Source organism: Rattus norvegicus, chromosome 7 (assembly GCF_036323735.1).
Source record: "Rattus norvegicus strain BN/NHsdMcwi chromosome 7, GRCr8, whole genome shotgun sequence".
Taxonomy (NCBI): domain Eukaryota; kingdom Metazoa; phylum Chordata; class Mammalia; order Rodentia; family Muridae; genus Rattus; species Rattus norvegicus.
The window spans coordinates 72956585-72967161 of record NC_086025.1 but is presented as its reverse complement, the minus strand read 5'-3'; the positions used below and the strand labels follow the sequence as shown (position 1 = coordinate 72967161).

General features: G+C 42.8%; 1 pseudogene; it reads left to right on the top strand.

Moving 5' to 3' along the window:
* Positions 1 to 8687: 8687 nt before the first annotated feature.
* Positions 8688 to 9689, top strand: Gapdh-ps14 (Glyceraldehyde-3-phosphate dehydrogenase, pseudogene 14; annotated as a pseudogene).
* The last annotated feature ends 888 nt before the right edge of the window (positions 9690 to 10577 follow it).

Below are 10577 nucleotides of genomic sequence, written 5' to 3'. Positions count from 1 at the left end.
AAGCATCACACTCAGCTGTTGTCTGCAAAGGAAACAGTGTTTTCTGAAGAAGCCAAAGTGGCCTGCAAAACCTTTGAACAGCTGCTTATCAGGAGGGTAAAGAAAAAAATAGAATCCAATAGACGAAATGACTATTGCTCAAGAGCATTGTAGCTATTTGAAGCAATCAAAGGGAGGAAACTGATGAAAGGGAAGCTTGCTAAAAGGGGGAGGGGCAAGAAGAGCAGGTGCTAGGAGTCTGTCCCATCAGGGTCCTTTTTCTGCTGAGAAACCACCTGGATCATCCCAGACATCAGTGGCAGATGATTAGAGGCTAACGAGAACCATCGTTAGAACGTGGGTGGAGGGACTGAAATGCCCAGAGGCCTGACCTTTCTTCCCTATCATAGACCTTGTCATTCTTTAAATCAGGAGGAATTGGGGGATTTTCAGCACAACCGTTGCCAAGGAGGAAGAGTAACAAGTTTCTGCCTAGAAATCCAATAGGGTTGGAGCCCAGAAAACCACAGAGACATGGAGTTGTCAGCCATTTGATTTCCTGTGGCCGAGCAAAGAGAATCAACAGCCTCCAATATCCCGTGAGAATCTCACAGCAAATGTGAGTGCATATTCGAGTTTGACTGAAGCCGTGGTAAAAAGAGGTGAGGATTACTGGGGAATACGGCTGCCTACATATTTTAAGGGATGCTGCATATTTTATAGTACAGAGAGATAATATAAAAACGTATACTCTCTGAAGTCAGACCCCTAGGGTAATCAACCATCCCAATTTGCCTGCACTGCCCTAGTTTTAGCCCTGAAGATCGTCCATCCCAAGGAAGTCCTCAGTCCTATGCAAACTGATGTGGCTGCCATCCTGAGATCAGTTGGTTTTCGGTGTTTTGACCCATGATTACAATCGTACTGACACTAACATCCAACAGTGTGATTCACAGCCTTAGAGTAATTTACTCAACATCTCTGGGCTTCAGTTCCCTACTGTATAACCTGGGGGTGGAGGTGGGAAATGGTGCTTGCCCACCACCAGTAGAAAGGTAGAAGCGCTTTGTGGTGGTTCTGCTTTTTCACTGATGCAGGGGCTGCACTCAGAGCCAGCTTCAACTGCAACAGTACTAAGACAGGGGCACAGAGTGAGCTGGTGAGAAGCAAAGCTCTAAGAACCAGGATGGTGGCCCTTGGTCTCCAGCAGTGATGACAGTCTTTTGCCTCTTCTAAGTGAGGAAGAGCCTGAACAGAGCCATAGGGACCTAGAAGCCAAAGTGCTTTCAGGAAGAAGGGAAGGACAGACATCTGCAAAAGGAAAGCAAATCTACTGTAGTTTTATACACATGTGCTAACATATAAGCAACAGAAATGCAGACCATGGGGGTTGGGGATTTAGCTCAGTGGTAGAGTGCTTGCCTAGCAAGCGCAAGGCCCTGGGTTTGGTCCCCAGCTCCGAAAAAAAAAAAGAAAAGAAAAAAAAAAGAAATGCAGACCATGAAGCGTGCTCTATCTTCAGAACAGAGAGAGCATCATAGATGCAGCCCGTCAGGTGTAAAGAAGCTGACACTGTTCCAGAAAAAGGCATTGGCGTTATCTAACGATTCCCAATTTCATTTTTTACATTGTCCGTCTTTTGTTGGAGGTAGTTTCCTGCTTTGCTTAAACCTGTGAAGTTGGCTATGTTATCTGAATAATTACACTCTGGGGTCCATGTGCTCCAACTGATTCAGCACTGCCTGCTTGTGGATATAGGTAGGCTACAGATAAGACACTTCATTTTTGTTTTTGTTTTGTCTTTTTTTTACAGCTTTTTACAATTTTATAGCCATAAAATTATTCAAAGAAACATATCCTTCCCAATGTAATAGCAGGGACCAAAAATACCTCTCTTCTAATGATAATGTTCACTGATGGTTCTGTGCCCCAAAAGCTACAGAGGGACATTTTAGAGCAGTGTCAAAAGAAGCTGTTGCATATGCTCCAGAAACAGTTAACCAGGGTAAGTGTAAGTCATTAAACAAAGGCTTTGTCAGGGGTGAAGTCTAGGAGGATTCATCGAAGGAAAATATTGAGCCTTACCAGCCAAGGCCAAGAGATTTTCCAGAGCAATGAAGCACAAATCATAGGAATGGAATTAAGACCTTTAAACTGTACCGGAGGCAAGAAATGGAAGAGAATAGGAATAAAACGCTCCGTGACCGTGAGAACGTACTGTTTAGGAAACAAATCTTCACAACTAGAAGGCCTCCAACTGTAGCAATTAAGCAGGAGCAATGTTTTGTGCTCATCCCGTGTGACAGGCGCTGCATTAGCTGTTCTCCCTGCACAGACAGTGTGAGACAGGTGCTAGGACCCAGTAAGTCTGGAAAAGATAACAAATGTGTGGAAGGCTACGTAGTTACTAAATAACTGTTGCTTTTCAAACCCAACTCTGTTTCCAAAGTGTGTGTGTGTGTGTGTGTGTGTGTGTGTGTAACATTGTGAATATAAATATTCACAAATTAAGATTAACTTTTCAAAACTTTGTTTACATAAGACTTTCTCTTTTTCTCAAGACTTAAATAGAATACTTTAAATTGAGTTCTCTGGTAGCTTTCAAACAAGGTTTTTGTCAATGTTTCTTAGTCTGCCCCCCCCCACATGGTGAGTATTCATTCACAGCAGGTTAACATAAATTTTTCAAAGGTTGTACATAGACTATGGTATATGTACAGTACATATCTGTGGGTAAGTATCAACTTTGCAAGAGCCAAAGGTCTGGATATGAAAGCTCAGAAACACGCAAACATCTGGGAGTTAGGACATTTTCAAATCTGTCTGTATACATCCTGCACTGAAGCAGAAGTCACCATAAGCAGAGTCATCCAATGTCAGGGGCACCGTGAGTACTTACTGAGGGCATTCTGGTTTTGTACAACCCAGTAACGGTGTTAAGGGCCTAGACAGAGATTGCTTTCTACTGGGATGTGAGCATTTGTTTGGCCAGAGTAGAATTCATGATGCCTTCATGTTCACTGAGCTGGAAGAAAGCACCAGCAGCTGGCAAAGCAAGTGCTCCCATGTATCTCCCATTTACCTGCCACAAGTCTACTGACCTTCTGCTCCTTCCGGTCAGTCTCCTTGGTATTTAAGAACCCAGGCCCTGACATTTACCTTAGTCTGCATCTCGACAAATGTACAGTAGTTTATCCAAACACTGTTCTGAGGATTGGGACGCGGTACACACACGGCAAAAATAAGGACAGTTATCCTAAGTAGTTCCCATTCTAGTTAGGTCTACAAATAAAACGTAGAGTCAGGATGGAGAGACAGCCATTGAAAGATCAAATACAAGGCTGGCAAGATGGCTTAGCAGATAAAGGTGCTTGCTGTCAAGCCTCAATACCCAAGCGTGATCCCCAGGAGCATGATGGGAAAAGGAAACCAAAACCAGCTTTTCACTCACATATACACATACACAAAATAAATAAATATGATAAAATTCATTTTTAAACCCAAAATAGTGAAATTATATTAAAGGCCATTAAAGAAGACCTTGGATTGGCTTGGAGATACTCGTATGATGCTAAAATGAATGCACTGTATCATACTTGCAATGCAACCCCTTAAATGATTAAAAGGAAAGCCAACCATAAAAGCATGTCCAGTACTAAATGTTTTGCCTGGATAGATCATTCTGCCTCCTCTTTATTGATAGTTTCCTTTGTTCTATGTTAAAGATAAAATACTGTCCTTAAATGAAAGGACTATGTATCTATATTAATGAAAACAATGATTCACACAAACTAATTCAGTAATCAGGTCAACGATGGCAGCCGTCCACAGGGCACACACTTCCAATCCATCTGAAAATGAACGCCAAGTCCGCGAGACTGCACAGATGTGAGGGAGGCTCGGCATCGTGTACTTTAATGCATCCTTATGGGACTTCCCATGAAAATTTAAATACCTGAGATTTTTGTGCTAAGAAAATGTGAGAACCACAAGAATCAAGGAAGGGCAGAAAAACATGAGCAACAGAAGCTGGCCAAGGAATGGGAATAACATGAGTATAGTCAAGTCTTACGATAAAGAACACAGGTCCCGGGAGAGCTCACAGCCATCTCACTGTCAGGGAAACATCCCTGCTGCAGAGTTTAGAGTTCCAGCAGACCTGCTCCTTAAAGGTCCTTCTAGGAGACCTCCAAACAACGAATAGAATTGTTTTCTCATGCCTAGCACGGCTTTCAATCTCCCTGAGGTTACATAGATTTAGAAGACACTTTGTGAACAGAAACACTGAAACAGACAATTACATTTCTCTTTCATTTAACTCACAAGCCTGCGCTGTGCCCTTTAATGTTGCAGGTGCCTTGCAGTGCAGGGGCCCTGCGGTTGCAGGGACCTGAAAACTCCCTTTCACCCCAGCTCTCAGCACGTCTAGGCAATGTTCCTTCCAGTAAATTCCTGATGAACTGAGCTCAGTTTTCACAGCGCTTGTTCTCAAGTCCTTGCGTGAATTGCGGATTAGAAGAAATGGAATGTTAAAGCATTGCTATGAAGCTAATGGTGAACCCGTGTACTCCCTTTGGAATGCGGAGAGGAAAGTGAGAAGCTTGGTTAGTCTGCAGCTTTCCGGGGAGTTCTTTGACAAGTAATTAGCTATCCATAACCCTGTCCAGTGCTGTGTAACATTATGAGCCTGTGCAAAGAAGCCAGCCCTGGGCACTGCTTATTAAAACTAGCAGTACTTCTGAAAAAAATTATTTTAAAATCAAAACACTTTCATGAACAAAAATTAAAGTCAAATTGAAAGAAACAAATGCTTATAGTGACCTAGCAAATACTTAATACCATCTGTAATTCATATTATAAAACATTTAAAGACACAAAGCACCCACTAAGTAGTGAAATCAATATAGCATACACCATTTTAATACTATGCATTATAAGAGCCTCATCCTTCCTCCCGATGGTTCGTGTCTACCTTTCAAACGATCATCATGACTGTTCTCAACTCGAGCCAGAAATATGTAGTTTCCCCCTGGAACAACACTGCAGTAAAACCCCAAAGATGCCTGATTTTCTGTGCATGGCTTAAGTGTTGGAAGAGATTCCAGAAATGATTTGATTAAAGTTCTCATCTCCAAGGAACCTCTGCCGCTTACCTGGAAGACCCACAAGGGAGAGTCAAATCACTGCACATCTTGGGGGTTTGTTTTGTTGTTTGTTTGTTTGTTGTGGTTTTGTTTCTTTCTTTTCTTTTTTGTCTTTGTTTATTTGCTGCACAGTGTACCACTGTTGGACTATGCTGGTATTGTTAACTTAGAATTCTTATCTCCATTTTGAACAAGAACGACACGTGGCCATCAGATTTGCTGTTTAGGGTCTCCATAATTCATGAAAGACCTCATTTCGATGGCAGTAGGTTCAGCATTAGATTTGAAATCTCCAGGAGCCCAGAAAAATTAGAGACTTTTTTTCTTATAATTAACAACTGAAACCAAATTAAGCAAAACAATAAACGCAATCACTCATGTGACTCAGGAGCTATGTAGCTGGAGGGACAACTTGGCTCTAAATGAGTTTTCCAATATATTGTCGAGAAGCCCACACGTGCTTCCAAGTTTATGTTCCAACAGCCTAGAGGCCGGCACAGGACAAAGGCATTCCTTGGGTTCCATTCCAAGGCTCGAGGTTGAACTTGACTGGTTCAGGTCTCTGTTGATCTGAGTGTGCCACGCCCAGCCACTGAGCATGCTGACTGGCTGCACTCGGGTTAGGCTAGATTCACAGTTAAGGGTAAGTAAAAGTCTGAAAAAAAATCTTGATATATAATTAGCATTCTACAAAGGTTTTACTTTTACTGTCTGTTGAGATACTGTTTTTGCACTTGTACACTTTTACTGTCAAGATACTGTTTTTTGAGTATGTACGCTCATCATTAACATAAAAAGTCAGAGAAACTTAAAATACTTCCCTGAAAGGTGTCTTCTCACTCTTCAAGACAGTGACATCAACCCAGTTAAAGCAACATTTGATGCATAACATACCTTCAGGCAATAAACTCCCTGTTTTTAACACTGCTGTTGCCAAGCTCTGAGTAGTTTTTAATTGAATGGGAAGAACTAAGAGGAGGAGAAGACATCTCCTAAAGGGTTTGGGTTTTTATAATAGATGTAAGGGAGAGCATAGCCAGAGGCAGAAACCTCTGGAAGAGTCCAGACTAAACATGCCTGGCAAACTGAACAGTGCCTTGTGAGGAGAGGAGGAGGAGAGATTGGAGAGCCAGAAGCCAAGAGGCTAAGAACTGGTGTTGCCAATATGACTGGGTTATATCAGAGTCAGTGCAGCCCAGTCTCTGTGCTGGAGAGTTTAGGGTAGGGGTGGAACATGCCAGGTACTGGCGATGCTGAGAGAGACTGGTAGACAATATCTGCTTTGATATGTTAAATAGGCATCTCAGCCATTTGTCTGGGGGTTGAAACCTAACACTAACATTACTAACCAGTAAGTGAAAATTCCAACCACTTACTACTAATAAGACTGTAAGGGCCAAGCCAGACCATCAAAAGAATAACCTGGAATTTGAGGCCAATACTCTGATGTTAGGCACCAGAAGCTAATTTTGGCCTTGATTTCTGTTCTGTATCTTTAACAAGTATTCTAAATTTTGTGACAACACTTCAATAGTCAAGGAATAAATCAACAGCAATGCCCAGAGGATGAGACTCATATAGTCATCCAAAATTGGATAATCCAGAAAGTAAGGCCACCACTAGGGCTTTCTGTCTCCTGGTGTTTCATGATGTCCAGCCAGTGGCAATCTCAAAGTCTTCTACTGTTTTTCTAAGGACACATAGAAGGTTCTAGAAAAGAAGGCTATGAAATAACTCTAATTCCTTGGGCACTTAAAATACTATTCAGGAAGACAAGGCTTGGAAAGCCAAGAGTGGATTTGTCAGCTTTTCCCACACTTGACCTGCTGAGTTTGCTTTGTGATAGGGTAGCTTCTGCAGCGGTAGAAACCACAGAACTCATGTGTGTGACAACAAATGCTGTACGTGTTATTTGTTCTATGCACTGAGAGATGTCCTTGGCATGAAAACAGCAAAGACAACAAGACTCTGGATGACTAAATAGTTTGCTGGAGGTCAAAGCTGCATAGGCATTATGGCCAGACTTTGAAAGCAGGTTGTTGTCATTCGAAAAGCTGGGGTTTCTCCCAGGCAGCCATGATTCCTTCCTGTGCAGTCTGGGATTGTCTCCTTGTTGCTTTGCAACAAATTTTACTGATGACAACCTCTGTCTACAACCTTCCTAAGCCTTGAGTATTTTATGCTTCCTTTGAAAAAATTACATGTGTTTGTTTATGGGAAGGGGGCTGATGCCATAGTGTGTATGGGGAAGTCAGAGGACAACTTGTAGGAATATATTCTTTCCTTACACCATATGTGTCTGGGGATATTAAAACTGGCTATTCACCAGACTTGGGGGCAAGCATATCCCCAACAAACCATCTTACCATCCTGTATCCTGCTCTTTGTAAGCCCCCTTTTTGGCCCTCAGCTGTAGACTCCTTTGGTGTAGTCTGCCTTACCTTCAACTGTTCTGTTGGATGAGCCTCCTTGTTTCTATGACCCATCACCTGCTCTATGTAAGTTGGTATAATTTCTTGCCCACTTCTCCCAGGTTCTAATACCTCTTGACCCTATTTGGCTGAAGTTAATAAAATTAAACTTTGCCAAGCTCCAATAACCATCTCCTCTGTTACTTACAAGATTTGTTGTAAAACAGAAAAAATACCTTTGGGATATTTTCTAGTAAAGTCTTCTTTTGACCTATAAACTCCAAAAATGAGCGCAACACAAAAGATGAGATTGTGGCCTGTACAATTTAAAAAGAAAACTGTAACTGAGAATATCTCCAAGGCGTAAGAATTCCTGTAGCTACTCTGTGAGTTAAAATGGCAATACAAATAAATGGAATTATTGTATATATTGCATATATATGGACTCAATCCTCACAGATTTGCCTCTGGGATCCTAAGACACAAACGTTGCAGAGCTTAAGAGCACACATATGTTTGCCATAGCACTGGAAAACTTGGCAAATGCTGCTTCTGATGGAGAGGTTGGATAAATCTCTGTGCAGTCAAGCAAAGAATGCAGCCTTTAAAAGAGTAAGCTGGATCAATAATAACCTATGGGAATGCCTGCTCCTTTGGGCCAATCTGACACTCCTTCACCATGCACAGACTGCCGGACTAATAAACAAGCACACCAGCATGGGTAGTGTGCCTTCCCCACCGACCCTGTTCTAGTTCTGCCATCCTCTAAGATTGGTTCCTGTGACCTTTGATACTGTTGATACTAGTCAGTCTAAAACTCCTGTGTTGCCTAGTGAAGCCCTTGAGAAGAATGAGGTCCATCCAAGTGTCCGGAGTTTTGTAGAGAAATTATGTAATCAGATGGTCTCTTTTTAAAGTAAATGATGTCCCCAAAGCAGGTAGATAAAGCTACAAAGACTCATATTTACATACTCTGAGTAAAACTGCTGATTTTTCTTTCACCAGTTTTTACTGACAACATAAGATAACTAGAATGGGAAAGGAGACAGGCCGAGAGTACTTTTCTGTATTTAAATAAACAGATACCTAAAAGCTATGAAACTGGCTCGCTGCTCCTCTTGTTCCAGAGACAGCCACATCTTCTTGTGCACCGCCAGCCTCATCTGTAGACAAGATGGTGAAGGTCAGTGTCAACGGATTTGGCTGTATTGGGCACCTGACTACCAGGGCTGCCTTCTCCTCTGGATCTGGCAAAGTGGAGATTGTTGCCATCAATGACCCCTTCATTGACCTCAACTACATGATCTACATGTTCCAGTATGACTCTACCCATGGCAAATGCAATGGCACAGTCAAGGCTGAGAATGGGAAGCTTGCCATCAATGGGAAGCCCATCACCATCTTCCAGGAGTGAGATCCTGTTAACTTCAAATGGGGTGATGCTGGTGCTGAGTATGTCATGGAGTCTACTGGCTTCTTCACCACCATGGAGAAGGCTTGAGCCCACGTGAAGGGTGGGGCCAAAAGGGTCATAATCTCCGCCCCTTTGGTCAATGCTCCCATGTTTGTGATGGGTGTGAACCAGAGAGAAATATGACAACTCATTCAAGTCGTCAGCAATGCATTCTGCACTACCAACTGTTTAGCCTCCCTGGCCAAGGTCATCTATGGCAACTTTGGCATCGTGGAAGGGCTCATGACCACAGCCTATGATATCACTGCCACTCAGAAGACTGTGGATGGCCCCTCTGGAAAGCTGTGGCATGATGGCCATGGGGCAGCCCAGAACATCATTCCTACATCCACTGGTGCTGCCAAGGCTGTGGGCAAGGTCATCCCAGAGCAAAATGGGAAGCTCACTGGCATGGCCTTCCGTGTTCCTACCCCCAATGTATCCATTGTGGATCTGACATGACACCTGGAGAAACCTGCCAAGTATGATGACATCAAGAAGGTGGTGAAGCAGGCATCCGAGGGCCCACTAACAGGCATCCTGGTTGTCTCCTGCAACTTCAACAGCAACTCCACCTTTGATGCTGGGACTGGCATTGCTCTCAATGACAACTTTGTAAAGTTCATTTCCTGATATGACAATGAATACGGCTACAGCAACAGGGTGGTGGGCCTCATGGCCTACATGGCCTCCAAGGAGTAAGAAACCCTGTTACCATCCACCCCACCCCAGGAAGGATACTGAGAGCAAGAGAGGAGTCCCCATCCTAACTCAGCCCCCACACTGAGCATCTCCCTCACAATTCCATCCCAGACCTCATAACAACAGGAGGGGCCTAAGGAGCCCTCCCCACTCTCTTGAATACCATCAATAAAGTTCACTGCAACCCTCCCAAAAATAAATCTTTGGTTTATTTCTGTAGTGAAGTCACCACATATTCTTAAGATAATTTATTTATTTTTAAGTTTTTATATTTATTTATGTGTGTTTATGCATGTGGGTGTCCCTGTATGGAGCTCAGAGGAAACCATGTGGGAGCAATTCTCTCTTTCCACCATGTGGGTTCCAGAGATCAAACTCAGGTCATCAGCTTTGGCAGCAAGACCCTTTATTGATTGAACCAGCTCTCCAGGCCAATAATATAATTTTAGGAGGGGATTTTAATTTAAAAAATTTTTACAGGAAAAAGTTTCCATACATATGCCCATGGAGGCAAACACAATAGTGAAAACATTGTTTCATAGAACAACTAGTATCAAAGGTCATGGAACCATCATAAAATCTAAAGGAAAGCTATAACTTAGGGATTTAGAGGATGGTAGAGCTAAAACAGGGTCAGCAGGGTATTAGACCAGCCATCCTGGCTTGTTTGTTTATTAGCCAGTCAAGGACACCATTCCTATTTGATTGTCATCTTCCTTCTATCTCCTTCTGAAGCAACTCAAGACTGTACTGTGAGTGCTGCCGTCTGGGGTTAAACAGCACAGCAGCCTCAGATATGCTTTTTCTGGCATAAAGAAAAAGATTGTCAAATCTAAAGCCTGGGAGGAGACTCTGGCAGTCTGAAGAGTCTGCCACACCTGGAAAGGA